This window comes from Pteropus vampyrus, unplaced genomic scaffold, assembly GCF_000151845.1.
Source record: "Pteropus vampyrus isolate Shadow unplaced genomic scaffold, Pvam_2.0 Scaffold43, whole genome shotgun sequence".
NCBI classification, from domain to species: Eukaryota; Metazoa; Chordata; class Mammalia; order Chiroptera; family Pteropodidae; genus Pteropus; species Pteropus vampyrus.
In genome coordinates, this window is record NW_011888824.1 from 5,259,742 (window position 1) to 5,276,457 (window position 16,716).

At 34.6% G+C, this 16,716-nt stretch overlaps 1 non-coding gene across 1 annotated transcript; it reads left to right on the forward strand.

The window, feature by feature from the left end:
- Positions 1 to 3,280: 3,280 nt before the first annotated feature.
- On the forward strand, positions 3,281 to 3,352 carry TRNAE-CUC. The gene has a single exon. It is a non-coding gene; the product is annotated as a tRNA-Glu (tRNA).
- The last annotated feature ends 13,364 nt before the right edge of the window (positions 3,353 to 16,716 follow it).

The window sequence follows — 16,716 nt, forward strand, 5'->3', positions numbered from 1 at the left end:
TGGTATACTTGGACCATCTTGTGCTAGAAAGTAAAGAAGTGTTCAAAAATTTATAGAGATGTCAAAAGAATACAGGAGCCAGCTTAAAGAGACTCCTTCTGGCCACATTTGGGACAATTTAAGTATTAAGTGAAAATAACAGCAACAGATTATGACACATCGAATAAAAATGCAAAAAGAGAATAAGACTGAGTTCAAACTGATATTTAAAAATTAAATAGAAAATGAAAATAAGGAGGGGAGAAAGGAAAGTTCTTTACATGAGAATAAAAAAATTAAAATACCACCATTTTGCAGTCACCATAGTAATAGATTCAGGCACGTATCATCAGTGGATGGGAACCATTGGGTTTGCTGAACAGAAAATAGTCACACATTCTCAAAATATTACTTCCATGAGCAATATTTCCTTCTTTTAATATTTGTTAATTACAATGGTAACAAGTGCCTTTACAATGGAGAAATATGACAGACACCTTAACCAAATGATCAAAATGTACTGTATTAGTTTCCTATTGCTGCTGTGGAAAATTACCACAAACTTATGGCTTCAAACAACACAAATTTATTATCTTCCAGTTCTGCAGTCCAGAAGTCTGACACCCATTTCATCAGGCTAAAATCTCGGTGTTGGCAAGGCAAGTTTCTTTCTGGAGGCTGTAGGGGAGAGTCTGTTTCCTTGCCTTTTCCAGTTTTCAGAGGCTACCTGTATTCCTTGGCTCAAGGCTCCCTCCCTCCACCCTCAAAGACAGCTAAAGTCTGTTGAGTCTTCCTCTGATCACTAATCACTGGGACACTGACTCCTTGCCTCCTTCCTTATAGGGGACATTTGTGATGATTTTGGGCCCACCCAGACAATCCAAGATAATCTCTTCTATCTCAAAATCCTTAGTTTAATCATCTCTGCAAAGTTCTCATTACCACATAAAGCAACATTCATGGTTCTGGAGATTAGGACAAGAACATCTCTATGGTGACCATTATTCTGCCTGCCACATTTCCATTACAGATAATGCCATACATCAGCATTATGCACATTCTGATGTAATGCACTGAGAAAGACACATCACTTTAAGGTAGTTTTCCTACCAAAAGAAGTATGTATCTAAATTGAGGAACTTTCTGAAACAACTGTCTTCCACTATTTAAAAAGGTCAATGTTGTAAAAAAAAAAAAAAAAAAAAAAAAGATTGGGGAATTATTCTAGAGTAAAGGAGACTACAAAAATGTGACAACTAAATGCAATGTATCATCCTTAAATGAATGCTGCATTAAAAAAATTATAAAATTGTATTGTTTGTTCTTAGGAAATATATGATAAAGTATTTAGAAGTATCATGATGTCTGCAACTAACCTCAAATGGTTCAGAAAAAAAGATCAAGAAAAAAAAACATGGCAAAATAGTAACAATTGGCGAATCTAGATCAGTATTGTAAAATAGGAATGTAATGCAAACTATATATATAATTTTAAATGCTGTATTCTATAGTAACTATATTTTAAAAAGTAAAAAGAGTGGAATTAATTTTAATGATATTCTAACCATTTATTCCATCATCAGTGTAAAAATTATTGAGATATTTTACATTCTTTTCTTTCATTCAACACTTACAGAACATCTAAATTTGCGCAAGCCACATTTCAATGCACAGTAGCCACATGTTGCTGGTGCTACTAAACCGGGTAGCACAGGTCTAGATGAAGGATATATGCGTGTTCATTATCCTATGCTTGCAATTTTCTGTAGGTTTGTAATATTTCAAGATAAAAAGTTAGAGGGGGGAGAAATAAATAGTAGTTTGTATATGCATAGACTATTTCTAGGAGGATACAGAAGAAACTGTTAACACTAGATACCTCTGGGAAGAAGAAATGAGGAATGATTAGAGAGAAATGGTGAATTTCGTTGCACTCTTTTGTATCTTTTGTACAATATGTGACTAAACTTATTAAAACTTAAAATTATTCTAAAATAGTATCTGCTTTATCTTTTTATTCAAAACCAAGTACTCTAATGCTAAGCTCTGGGAATCCCCAATTGAGAGGTAAGAGCACCACCTACTGAACTTGATTTCCTAAAAATTCCCTGATTGTAGAAAAAAGACGTGTGTCTCATCTAAAATATGAAAATTAAGTTTAGAAATTTCTACTGGTGGTTTTCCCATCTTTATTTATTAGTCTTAGTAAGTCCTATTAATATTCCCGTTTGTATATTAAATAAATTCAGATAAATTTTATCAATAATCTAAATTCTACTGAGTTGCTGAAAACAAGAAACATATGCATGTAAAGCTCACCTAAATTCTACGGTGATGGGTGACGGCAGTAATTTACAGTGGTGCCGGATGTTTCGAGCAAGTTCATTACGAATTTATATCGGTTTTACTTAAGCCTCCTTCCATTTTGCAGAGAAGCAGAGTCTCTCGGGTTACATTTGTTAGACTGTAATGGTTGGCACTTTCAAAGCTGAATTACATTCCATTGCCTTCTGCTAGTATTTCATGAGCGTTTCTGAATTGAGGCTGGGCTGTAAGTTTTCTTGACTCATTTGGTAATTGCATGATTTCTTGGCAATGTCTCATACCACACGAGGTGAGGTGAAGCAATTGCCCAAATAATAACACTGTTGGAAAAATATGAGGATAATGGAAGCACAGTGGGTTTGAGGGTTTATTTGGATCCAGTTGCAGTTGCCCTGGTTCAGTAGGCATCACTCACAGCTCTCAGTTTTGTCAGCCTGACTTCCAAATAAGTAATTATTACAAGAAATATATATATTCCAAGAACATGTGCGGTGTCGCACCCAGCTCCACAATGTGAAATGCACTCCGCCAATGGCAGTCTTTTGTTAGATTTAGTAAAATGATTAATGGAACTTAACATCTGCGTTAGAGGGAACGACAAAAAGAGAGACTGAGGTTAGATTTAGGAAGAGCAGCTAGATGATTAGAAAAATTGTAAAGCAAATTACAAGGTGCTGGGCGGCACTTTTAACATTTGTTTACGTATATTTACAAGTTATGTAACTGTAATGCAATTTCAGAACGTCTTTTCCAGCATCGGAAGAGATATGAATTTAGAGGGTGGAGCTTTTTCTTTGCGAGCTTCGGGGGAGCTTGGCTAGGGACGCTGTGAATTTGCCCCAGTTTAAGAGACTGAAACCCAGACCAGGAGCGAAGTGGGTGGAGTTTAGAGACAACCATCTTATTTTCTACTGGCTAGGTTTATGTGGCGATTTGCAAAGAAACAAATAGTGCTGAGGAAAATCATCTACAAGGTTCCCTGGTGGTCTAGTGGTTAGGATTCGGCGCTCTCACCGCCGCGGCCCGGGTTCGATTCCCGGTCAGGGAACATATCTCCACTTTTTTCACCCCGGCAATCGAAAAATCGTGTTTGGTGGTGGTTGCTCTTTTTATCAATCATAAAAATTCCATCGGTTTTTAAATGTTATCTAATCTAAGATGTACTTTTGTGTGTGTGTTTTTCTTTTTTTATTTAAGATTTAAAATATCCCGTACCTATTTACATGTATTATTTACATTTAAATAAACAACATAAAGATCTCTGATTCTAAAATACTCTATATTTGTTCAAAAATTTGCTAAGTCACTTCTAAAATTGCATTTTCCAGGTTTCGAAGATAATTTGGATGTGTATAGAAGCAATAATTTTTTTAAGTCTTTGTTTAATCTTGAGCTTTGTCTGACTACCTAAAGGAGGGATTGTATCTATTTTGCATCATGCTTAGAGACAAGTTCTATATTTTCAAGATTATGTGCTTTGTAGATTATTTGTGTATATCAGAGTTGTTCCTATCCTGTTTTACTTTATAAATCTAAGATTTTTTTATGATAAATTGTTTGTTAGTTACCAAATAGCTGGTTCATTATATTTTCTCTTAATAAGCCTAACTCATTTTAGTTCTTATATCTATGTTTTAAATTTTCTCTAAGATTCACACAAATATGGCAAATTTCTTTCATCCAGTGTGTCAATTCCAAGTATGTAAATATTATAGGCTTCTCAAAAAATGAAGTTAAGTATAATTGAGAATTCTTACATTCAGGGCAAAGTGGGACTCTGGGAATCACACCTGCCTGCCCACACCCTCAAAAATTCTGAAATGTTGGAGTCAAAGTGAAGAAAAATGGTGCCATATAGACATCAATTATTATTTTTTTAATTCTGCAATTTCAAAACATTCTAACCTTTGTAACTTTTTGAGCTGTTCAGTTTTTTATTTTGCCATTTATTTTAAATCTGAAATTTCACAATGTCATAGAAATGGACTAAATGCTTGATTTTACTTTTAGCTAGGCTGAGAGTGGTTTGGAAGAGGAAAAAAGGTGAATATTTATTAATGGTACAGGGGACTAAAAAAAGAAGATGTGACCCTAGTGTTTAAAGAAACTCACAATGAAAAAATGATAGAAGTATATTTGTTATTATTGCCATTAACAAAATAATAGGCACCATTCATTGACTTTTTGCTATGCGATAGGCACTTCAAAAAAATTACAGTATGTGATGAAAGAAAGGAGAAGGAAATGGGTACGAGAATGAAAATAGAACTTGAAAACGGGTTCCCAAACCAAACTAAAGGCTAGTAGGATCTGGAAAGACTGACATATCATCTAAGGGGATCCAGGATGATCAAAGCCTGCTCTGTACCTAGGATCGCTATGTTAGTCTGGCTATAGAAGGAGACCTGTCCTGCGGAACAGTGCACTCACTACTAGGTCATAAAAGTTGCTGAAGCCAGATTGTAGAGGACCTTAAGACAAGATAAGGAGTTACAAAGGGAACGCCAGAAGCTTTGGTGTCTGATAGAGTATAAAGGTTTAAGAATAAAGAACAAGAAGAAATGACTCTACCATTTGTGTTTTGTGTGGTTAGTAATGTTGGAATGGCATAAAAAGTAATAGAGAGCTTGAGATGGGAACATAGACTGGGGAGAGAACTTAAGCTAATTGGATCCCCACAGAGGCAGCACAGTCAAATGGTGGTTAGATCTACAGGATGGAATTTAGAGTTGAAGATATAGATTTTGGAGACATTAGTTTAGAACTTTGAGAAGATTTGGGCTCTCTGAAAAGAAGAACCTGTAAAAAGAACAGAATATCAAGAAATAAACCCAGATGAGAATACAATATAAGAGAATGAGAAGTAGAATAACTAAAAAGGAAATAGCAAAGGAGCAGTAAGAGGGGTTATAGCCAGATGAGAGAAATTCAAGGACGAAGTTGCAATGAAGAGGATAGGATATTGTAAAAAAAAAAAAAAAAAAGTCAAGAAGATGAATAAGATTAAACAAAGATGGGTAGTGAGATGACTGTTGAGTGCAGAATAGACTCATGGAGCACAAACCACAGTGAGCAAGTCTAAGAGGTCAATGCTATAAACATGATTCAAGGGACTGAGAGTCTAAACTACTGAGAGGAGACAGCAAACCTACCAACAGCTAGATACTGCAGAAGAACAAATAAGGAGAAGAAAAAGAGGTCTTAGGAAAGCTAAGAAAACACTCTTGTTCAGGAGTCAGAGATTGAATTAATCCTAATTGACAGTATCAGCTGGGTTATTCTGGAAGAATGACTCAAGTTCTCTGAGTCTCTAGATCTTTGTACAATGGCGATGATAATACCTTCCATGAATGCTTCACAGTTATTGTCATTCATTCATTTGTTTATTCACCAAGTTAGCAAACACTCATTAAATTCTTACTCCATGCCAGTCCCTGTTATAGGCACAGGTAAGAAAGTGCAATAAGACTGCTTATCACCGCTGAGTATGAATCAAAAGAGAATATGATTAAGGTTTTTATTATGGCTTATTAATTTGGAAAGGGTGCTGATTGGAAATGAAGCAAAGCAGGAAGTCATGTCGCATTTAGGTTTAGACTGAAGAGAGGTTATCCAAGTGAAGCTGTTCTGTACATGGGTTGAAATTTTTGACTAAGGATGATAAATTTGGAGGTGATTCAGCTCTGAGGTGAGAACTGAAACTTCAAGGGTGGAAATACTTACCAAGAGATTATATGCAGCACAAAGAAGAGCCGAGGTTAGCAGGCATGAGTTGGGCTAGAGGACGTCAAAGGAGGAAAGTTTGAAGAAAGAGAGTCAGGACAAGTCAGGGTCAAGGAAGTCAAGAAAAAAAGAGTCTGGAGATTGCAATTTGGTCATTAATAGCATATAACATACATATTTCTCTTGTTAGGTTAACTGGTTAATAGAGTTTTATTTTATTTTACTTGGTTTTAGTATCATTCTTATTATGTTTTAACTATTCGTTTGTTATTTTTAGTCAAAGAAGTACCTTTTTCTAAATAATATTGTTAGACATAGCAATAGATCACATTACCTACACAAAGCATGAAGTTGCTGCTTTGTACAGCCAAAATATTGTGCTCAATTCTGTGCTTGTGAAGAATGGGGAAATGCTAAAGAACTGATTGCAAGAATACTCCGCATATGAAGTGGTTCTTTAAAGGTAAAGGAGTAGAAATTATTTAAAAGAAAGCAAAGATTATTTGCAGTATAACAAAAACAGTTTTCTAAATTTGTCAGATTATTTTATTTTAAATAAAAAATAATCTTTCATCCAGGGTTGGGCTACTACAGTGGATGTTGAGTTGGGCTGATGCATACTAGAATTATAAGGATGCCTGAGAATAACCAAAAGTAGAAAGAAAGGAAGGGAAGGACTTTCACCAGTAGCCACTACAGTGTTTAACATACAGTTGGTGCTGAATGAATGAATTACATAATCAATTAAACCAAGAAGGGGATTGCTAGGACTTCACTTGAAAACAATCATGAACATATTAAGCCCCTCCTGATGCCATTTTTGTATAAACCACAGCTCTATATTTTTATTGAGAGAAGAACAAGTGGAAGAAGAACTAAGGCGAGTCATTCTGAATAATGTCTATCATTCATTGAGTTCTTTTAGATGCTGAACACTGAACTGAGCATTTTATGCACAATAATCAAATCAATCTTTACAACAGTTGTCCTTGTTTTGTAGTTTAGAAAATGTGGAGGTCAAAAAAACCCCAAAATCTTCCTCTCACTTTTCTAAGTTCTTCTAGATGGGCTAATAATCAAATTAACATGAGACAGATTAACAGGAGAAAGTGTCCACAATTTATTATGGATGTACATGAGGGAATGAAATAAGAATATGAGACCCAAGGAGGCATTGGGCAGTTGAGGCTTGTATTCTAGACAAAGGAGAGGGAGGCAGGGATCTGGGATTTCAAAAGAAAGCAGGCAATTTACAGATAGATGAGAAAGAGCAAACATGTAAAAAAAAATTCTTTCTGGGCCACCAGAAACAAAGAGGCCAACAAAGAGGCCTTGCTAGATTTCTCCCTGTCTACCGTATTTAGTTTATATTATGATGCTGAGGTGGTGCTTCTTTTCCTTAAGTAGATTTTTCTATCTGAAATTTTTTAGGCTGGTAAGGGGAGAAGGTCAAATATTCTTCCTGAGTCTTTTGTTTCTTAATAATCAGTTTAAAAACAATATCCTAAAAGGCAAATGTTATAGTAGCATGGTCCCCTTCAAAACCATAGACTTGGAAAGCTTATATAACTTATTTACAGTCACATAAGAATGTGGGAGAACCAGGATTCCATCCTGGATTTGCCCAGCCTAAATCCTGTATTCTTTAAGACTTCCCACACTACAAATTTTCAGGTGGCACTATAGCATTTTCTTTAGAGCAGTCTTTATAAATAGGGTGGTTCATGGGGAATGTTGCATAGAAGTAAAGAGGAATTATATGACATTTCATGTTCTCTTTCAAATGTATAATTGAATTCTATGCATTACAAATTTGGTGAAAGTCAACCTTAGCAACTGATTTTGGGGGGTTACCAGATTCCATAGAAAGATGCAGAAAACTGAATTAAGGGGTAAATTTAGTCTATAGCCATGCCACTCTGAACTTGCCTGATCTCAGAAGCTAAGCAGGGTCAGGCCTGCTTAGTACTTGTAATGGGAGACCACCTAGGAAGACTAGTTCTGTAAGCTTTAAAAAAAAACATAAAAATAATAAAAAATAGAAATGAATTTAACAGTAAACATAGTGTACTTGTGTTTATGAGTATGCATGTTGATTTGTGAAAGTGTTTTATTCTTAAGTACAATTTTTATGTATTTAAAAATAATCTTTACCACATCTCCATGTTCGTCATTATTTTGTGACTTAAAAATGATTCTTTTTAAAATCTTTCTCCTTTAATGAGTAGGCCGTAGAAAAAATATTTGTACTTTAGTTACATAAAAGAAAAGCAATTTAAATTTATACCATAGACCTACTTGATTAGTTCGCTTTCTTCTGCTTATTACATCCTCTGAATATCTACAACATATACTACTTTAAAGAATTTGCTATTGTTTTATGTAAGTTACGTTTTTTAATTTCTTTGAGTTTACAAAACGTCAGAGTTTATAAAATATATTTCTCTCATTTTGCAAAGTCATAATCATATAATTGGTGGTCAAGTTGTTGCTGTTTGACTCATGGATACAGAGAACAAACTGATGGTTACCAGATGGGAGGGGTTTTGGGGGGGCTGAGTGAAAAAAGTGAAGGGATTAAGAAGTACAAATCGGTAGTTACAATATTCACGGGGATGTAAAGTACAGCATAGAGAATACAGTTAATAATATTGTAATAACTGTGTGTGGTTCCAGGTGGGTACTAGACCTTTGGGAAGGATCACTTCATAAATTGTATAAATGTCTAACCATTATGTTGTACACCTGAAACTAATATAATATTGAATGTCAACTGTAAATAATAAATAAAAATTTAAAAAAATTGTTCCTGTTTTTTGGTCTGGATGATTAGCATGATCTTTGAAGGCAATTAAGTGATAGTAAGCCAAGAGTTCATGAGGGCGGGACCTATATCTCATTCATCTTTGTATACTCTAGGCTATGACAGTACTTGACACATAGTAGCAATTCAACCCTTGGGAAACCCTTTATGTGAGAACCATGAGATTAAGAATATTCGGAGCAACACCATCATAATACACCCAACTGGAAGCTACCCAAATGGCCACCAAGATTAGAGTAGCTAAATATATTGTGGTATAGTCATATAATGAAATACTGCAGAGTAGTGAAAACGAATGGATTATAGCTCCTTTCATCAATGTGATGAATCAAAAACAACTTTAATTTAAAAAGTAAGTCAAATACAAAATGATCCCATTTTATACGGTTTTAAAATGCTAAATTAAAATATTATTTATTGATATATACATAGATGGTAAACTGCAAGTAAAAGCAAGGTAGTGGTTATTCCTGGTTAATAGAAAAGCAAGGTAGTGGTTATTCCTGGTTATTCCTTGCAAATAGAAAGGATTTGCAAGAAGCCTTAAGGGGTCTTTTAAAGTACTGGTAGTGCTAAGCTGGGTGGTGGGTACACAAGTGTTAATTCGATTTGATAATTTATAACTTATACATATGTTATATAATTTCTGTACCAATTCAATATTTAATTAAAATAAAAAAACCAAAAAGAAATAAATGATAATGTTTGAATAAACTCTTTGGGATCATGACATGCAAACAATATTTAGCTGAGGAAAATTCCACTCTTCTTCATTGCATAGTTTATAATGGTGCTTTTCTAAAATGGGGTTCTAAGCAGATTGAAAATGATAAATGTGAAAATAAACCACAAGGTGGCATCCTAGTCTCATGTGTCTCATTTGAACACATTTAATCTAAGCAACCCATACTTACCTTGGAAATGTTCGGTATAATTAAAATCTAGAGTTTTTTGTATTTATAGGGAGCTGCAGAGGATTTTTTTTTAGCTTCCTCTCATTTCATCAGTTATGCTTGCTTTGACTTGATGTATACTCTGCTATTAGATTAAAGTTTAAGGGAAGCAATTCAAATAAATTCGATACAAGTATGCAGGTCCAGCACATGACATTTATTCATTCATTCCTCATTCAGTCACGTATTCATGCATTCATTTAATGAATGTCTACTAATATTTGCTGAGCTTCCCTTCTATATAAAACAGGACAAAGAGGCCTTGGAGACTTACTGGTGAGCAAAACCTAGTCACTACCATTTGCTTTTTTTTCAGTGTAGTGATGGAGACATCAGATGGCATTCATTTAATCACAAATGTGAATTGCAACTGACAAATTCTGTGAAAGAGAAGTATGTGGTTCATACAGTTCCACAATAAGATTTCGAACCAGTTGGAAATGTCAGATATATTGACATCTGAAAAATGAAGGGAAAAAGAGAAAAATGTCAGATATATTGACATCTGAAAAATTCTAGGGAAAAAGAGAAAAAAGAACATTTGTAGTAGAAGGAACACGGGCAAAGGCTTTGTAGCAGCAGAGAGTTAGGAGAATGCCAGGGGCTGAAGGAAAGCAGGATGGCTGGATGGCAAGTCAGAGATAGCAGAGGAAGATGAAGAGATGCCTACAAGATAGGCAGGGGACAGATCATGTATGGCCTTGTAGCCTGAGGTGAAGAATTTTGTCTTCATATTAAGAGCATTGGGGAGCCACAGAAAGGAGGGTGGGTACAGCAGCAGCTGAAGCCTATGCCTAGCCGTTGGTGAGGCAGCAGTTTTATCAGTATATATGAAAGATTCTGCTCTAAGTGCTTGATAGTGGCACAACTCTGTTCGCCTATGTGTGATTAGCGTTTTGATGATGAAGGATATCATTTAAAGATAGTGTTATAATTTCAATCTCAGCCATATTCATTAGATTAAATTTTTTCCTTTTAAAGAAATATGACTCCATTGTACATATTTTGGATCAGACTAAAAATCATTGCTCGTGAAGACCAGAAACAAAGCATGCTATCCTAAATAAAACAAAAACAAAAAGAGGGAAAGACCTATTTAGCTCATCTACAACAAAATAAAGGCTTTTGGCACCTAAAATATAAAAGGCATGAAAGAAAATGTTTACTTTATGGTCATGTCTTAGAAAGAACCACAAACGTTGGGAGATCTGGTTCCATGACTACAGGAAAGATTATCTAACTTAGCTGGGCCTCAGTTTTTTTTATCTACAAAATGAACCATTGGTTTAGGTTATGTCCTCCTAACTCTGAAATTCCATGAATCTGTAAATAGATTCATTGAAAACATGTCATGCAACTGATTTAATGTAAAGAGAGCAGGTGTTGGGGGACTACCTTGGTACATACTTGAATAAAGGTGAATGAAACTAAATGAGACTTATTTTGATTTTCAGTGAACTAGATTTGAATAACCTACATTATTATTTATTAATAGTGTCATATATGCCAAGTCTTTCGAACATTATCTCATTTAATCCTCAGAAAATCCTCACGAGATAGGTGTTTTTTCATTAAAAATTATCTTTAATAGTAAAAGTTGTAAACGAAATTTCAACAAAAGGATAAATTGATCAATTATTCCACATTAACTCAATGACCTATTTATACAATCATTAAAATAATACTTATATTTTACAGACAGAGATGTTATTTTTTAATTCTATTTTACTAATTAGAAAAACAAAGCTTATACAGATTCAGTAATTTGTCCAAAGTCAAACGTTAATACATCTTAAGTTGTATACAGATATGTCTGATTTCAGAACTTGTTCTTTCAGTCATTATTCTATTTACTATACTCACTGAAGAACTGAGATTTTAAAAAATGACTTGTAAATATTGAATAGAGTGGAAATAAATTCACTAGGATTATAAGTATGGATTTTAAGTTATTTCTAAGTGGTCTGTCGAATAAGTATCAAGAATTTCAATAAGCTCCTGCTTCTTAAACGAAACTGCTTAACAGATTTGATTTAACTAATTAAACATGCATCATTTTGGATATGGCCGTGAAGTTGTACTATCAGTAAGCAAACCTCCATATTAATATGACTTTACTGTATCAGTAGAAAATACTGAGGGGGCTAAAAAAGATTCTTTTCCTCTCACCTTTTAAGTTCTTCTAGCTGGGCTAATAATCAAATTAATAGAGACATGACAGGAGGAATGTACAAAGTTTATTATGGACATACATGCTGGGGGTGTCATAAGACATGAGACCTGAAACACATTGAGCAGTTTGTTTATATGCCATTATGAACAAAGGAGAAAGGGGACATGAGTCTGAGATTTAGCAGGAATTAGGCAATTTATAGGTAGCTGAGAAAGAGCAGAACATACATGGCAGGCAAATTATTACTGGGCAACCCAGAAACAATGGGACACTGTCGGGGGAGTAGATCTAGCTACCAGACTGCTGCCTGGAATCATCTAACACTCTAAGACAATACACGTTAAGTTTCCCTTACTGGAGCAGGCCTTTCCATTTGAATCAGTTAGGCAGGAAAGTGGGAGGGTTAAAGATTCTTTCTGGGTCTTTTTATTTCTTAACAACCAACTTAAAATCAATATCCCCAAAGCCACAGTTTTGTTGTAGCAAAAATTTGATCCCCTTTAATACTCTTACAGAATTCTAACTCCTAAGCCATACACTTTAAAAAAACCAATTACACAAAAGACTTTCACCGCTTCTGTCACTGTGTCATATCCTGAAGACAAACAATGGTGAACTTTGTTTCTCCTTTTTTTCAAGCTCCTGATACCCAGAGCAAGGAAGCTGCCTGCTGGACTTTGGTGTTTGGAGAAATGGCTAAATATATTTATATTGAGTTATTGCTCCTGTGTTGTTTTGTCTGTGGCTCCCGCTCTTGGGCATGCAATGGGTTTGATGGTCACATCGAAGAAGTAGCTCTGTTATGAGAACTGGTCAGAGTAGGTCAGATAATTCATGGGTTTATTACTGAGCCCCGTTCCCATGATAGTTATAGTTGGGAGGCACATGGTGTTTACGTCTGTTCTCTTGGGGCAGCACATATGCTTTAAGTCTGCTAATAATTCAGCAATAATGAACTCATAGATTTCTTTTAGTGGGGAGGGGGAGGCTTACTTATCTTTGAAAGGGGGCACAATGGCTCATCAAGTCTCCTTTACTAGAGCAGTAAAGGATATTTGTTACCATAGGCAACACTTGAGCACTGAGCTTGGCAGTACCTTCATCTGACGGCCACCAGGCTGTATGTGGGTTTTGATGATATTACCACACCCGACTATCTGTGTACTATGTTATGCATGTATTTCTGCTCTTAGAAATATGTCAAAATAATAAAATAAACCTAACAATGGCTGGTTGTGAGACAAAAAGTGACTGGCTTAGTTCCTGTTTAAGAGGTGGCTTATGACTGTGACATATATGACAAGAGTAAAATATAGTCTATGTGCCCCTGTGTTTTGCCCTCCTGATTGAAAACACAGCTCCATCATCTTCCCGGATGCCAAGGGAAGGCTATTTAAAGCAGTTATGCTGAGACAGACTGGCTAGGACATGGGAAGAGGCCAGCCATTGCTAGCTCAGGAGAATGTCTATACAAACTGAGTTACATGAAGCTCCAGCATTACTGCTTGTGGGGGGAAAAATTGTTTTTTAAGATTCTCTGTAATTAAGAAAAAAGTTTAAAAAGAAGTGAAGAAAGATCTAGGAAGCTGAGTTTTACACTACGGTAAATAATATTCAGCTTGATAGCTATAACTGGGAAAGAAGGGGTTAACTCAATTACTCAATTTACTAGCAATTTTAAATTTATCACCCCATTTGTTCAAGTGAAACATTATAATAACATTCTTTGCAAAATACTTTTTCTTCCATATGAGAAAATGTGACTTTGTTTTCACCCAATAAAAACACAAAATTTAATGAAAGAAACTTTAGGTTAGCTTGCCAAACACACTCAACCTCTTTCTATCCCTTAAAAAAAATTTATAAAGCATTCTATTACATGCATATACCATTTCATATGCATGAATCTCTTAATTCCCATAGACTAATAGAATGACAAGAGGTTGAGGAAACAGAAAATTCAGCTCTCAGAAGACTAAGAATTAAGACGCATTTAAAATGTCTCTAGATTTTTGAAAAATTATACACATATAAACTGTTAACTGCTATAGAAAACATGCTTAACTGTAGCCTGGAGTTTAGGTTAGTTAAAAAGTCCTCCCTGATAATGAGAATTATGAAAGTGAATGGGTTAAAGGGCAGGTCTTCATAGGCCAAATGAAGAATGTCATTTTATGACATGATGGACCTAGAATGTATAAACATTCAGTATAATCCAGCATTCTCCCCTCAAAAAAAAATCTCTCTTTTATATCCAGTGGAAGACTGAGGATTTTTTTTCAAACTCAATTTACTCAGATATCTAGTCTTAATACTTCATCATTTTAGTTCACAGATTAGATAAGGTAGATATGATCTGCTCGAAAGTTGGTTAAAATTAGGAAACTGACAAAATAATTTTTTTTTTTTTATGTTGTAAAGTAAAGTGGAGTTGTTCTTTTTTCATCCTATCATATATTAAAAGGGTGATTTGGTCGAGGATTTTATACTAATACTGTGGATAGATTTACCCTTGTTATTAGTTCAAAGTGATCCCAGGCAGATTGAAATATTCTTGGTTAGTCTGAATGAGCCTTAGACCAAAATAGCACTATCTAAAGCCACAGCCTAGAGGTCAAAGTATGGACTTGAGTCAGACAGGCCTGGGTTACATAATAGCTCAACCTGTTATGTATAATCTTGGACAATTAACCTCTTATTCTTCAATTCCTAACATGTAAAGATGATGATACTATGTATTCTATATGATAGCTATGAGGCTTAAACGTGACACCAGAGTTCAAACACTTAGCATGGAGCTTAGCATAGAGAACAATGGAACAGTATTAGCAGTTAGTATTACATTTTCCTTTTTGGATCTGTGACTTACAGTGGGTGCTGATTTTGTCAGTTAAACAGGAGGACCCGATTCCCTGACCAACCCCATTCCTGTCTGTTCCTGTGAAGTTAGAAGTGAGGGAGAAAGTGCCACCTGGTTACCTAGGGAACCATTTCTCATATGACTCTGATCCTTCAAGATTGTCTATGGAAGCTAAGGAGCTTTTCTTCTTTTAAAGATCTTCTGAGTTCAAAAACTTATCCTTCCAAAAATATGATCTATAGTCACAGTTTATGATGTCATATTGGCTATAATGCTTTGTTGTAGTTGTTGAAACATTCACAACCTCAGTTATTGCTTAGATCTTAAAAGAATTACAAGGAAAGTCAAATCCCATTCTTTAGTGAAATGTATAGCTAAGATTAGTCCCATTGGGCAATAGAAACATTAAAAGCTTAAAAAATACATTTATCTTTATATCATTAAACTTATAAAGTCAATCCAGATTCTGATTTGACTAGGACTCTATGCTGATATTCTTAAAGTAAGCTAAATCAGTCACATTTTAATCTATGTACATCTCTAGCTATGGATTTAAAAAATTACATTCAAGAATATAATATTATGTTATAGTATTCTCAAATCCAAGATACTTTTTTTTCATTTACACTCTGGAAATTGGGATATCTTATGATCAATGTGTAAAGTCACATTGTGGTTGTTTTGTTTTTTTTTTTCCATAAAAACTGACCTTAAACCAATAGTATATCTTGCAATTGATGGAATCCTAGACTTATAAAAACATGGAATTCTAAAATCATCTTGCTTTGTGTTGATGTCACCTAAGGTGATTATTCTTACATTGCTAACTTAATTAATGGCAAAAGGAACAAGATGAATATATAAGGAAGATAATCCAGAAGGCTTCATTATGATTGTTAATACACATGTACATGTAGATCATAGAGCTGTCACTCACATTACTATTTGGATATTTTTATGTTTCAACACTACTTTAAAAGTCCTGCAGATTTCTTCAAATATGATAGGAAATATCATATGTGTAATAGCAGATTTCAAGATCAAAAAGCCTATCAAACAGTTCCCAAAACCCCTTTCCTCACCTTCAGGGCACAGATCTCTTCTGAGGGTCCCTGTGAAAAGTAGGGTGTCAGCCATACCTTTCACTGTCAGGTGGTAGGATCACACTTTCATGTGTTACTACATACCATTGGAAACCTGACATATACAGCACAGTGCTGGGTACACAGCAGTTACTCAATAAATACCTCATGGCTCACAAATGTGAAATGCAAAACTGTGTACTAATGAGGCATACACATAGCTTTTAACATTTGGGGAAGAACGAATTTCTAAAAATTTCTCCTTTTCTCTCCCCACTCCTTTTTTCCTTTACCAAAAATCCTGAGTTAATTTTGCAACTAACTTTTACACATATAAAAACCACCGATAAATCAAATCCTAAATATTCTTTTTCCCTTGAAATATAAAAACAAATTGTTTTCCCATGTTGGTAGCAAAATGAAAATCACACCTAAAGGTAGAACACCACTTTCAAAACACATTTGACAGATATGGAAAACTCAATGGTAAAGTTAATAAAAAAAAAAAAAAAATGTAATGTTAAAAGCTGATGATGTGAAACATTGACTGAGGATCAATTAATTTTATATGACTAAAATTACTGACAATGATTATATTTAGGAACACTGACAACCCCTAACAACTATGTGGCAAGTTGGTTTGCAAATATTTTAATCAATTAAACTGAAAAATAATACCACATATGTACCTGGGAAGAAGAAAAATGTCAGGGAGGAAAAGAGAGAAAAGGAGGAAAGCAGGTGTATTATCTTAATATTGAATTAAAATTTAAAAAAATTCTGATCTGTAAAACGGT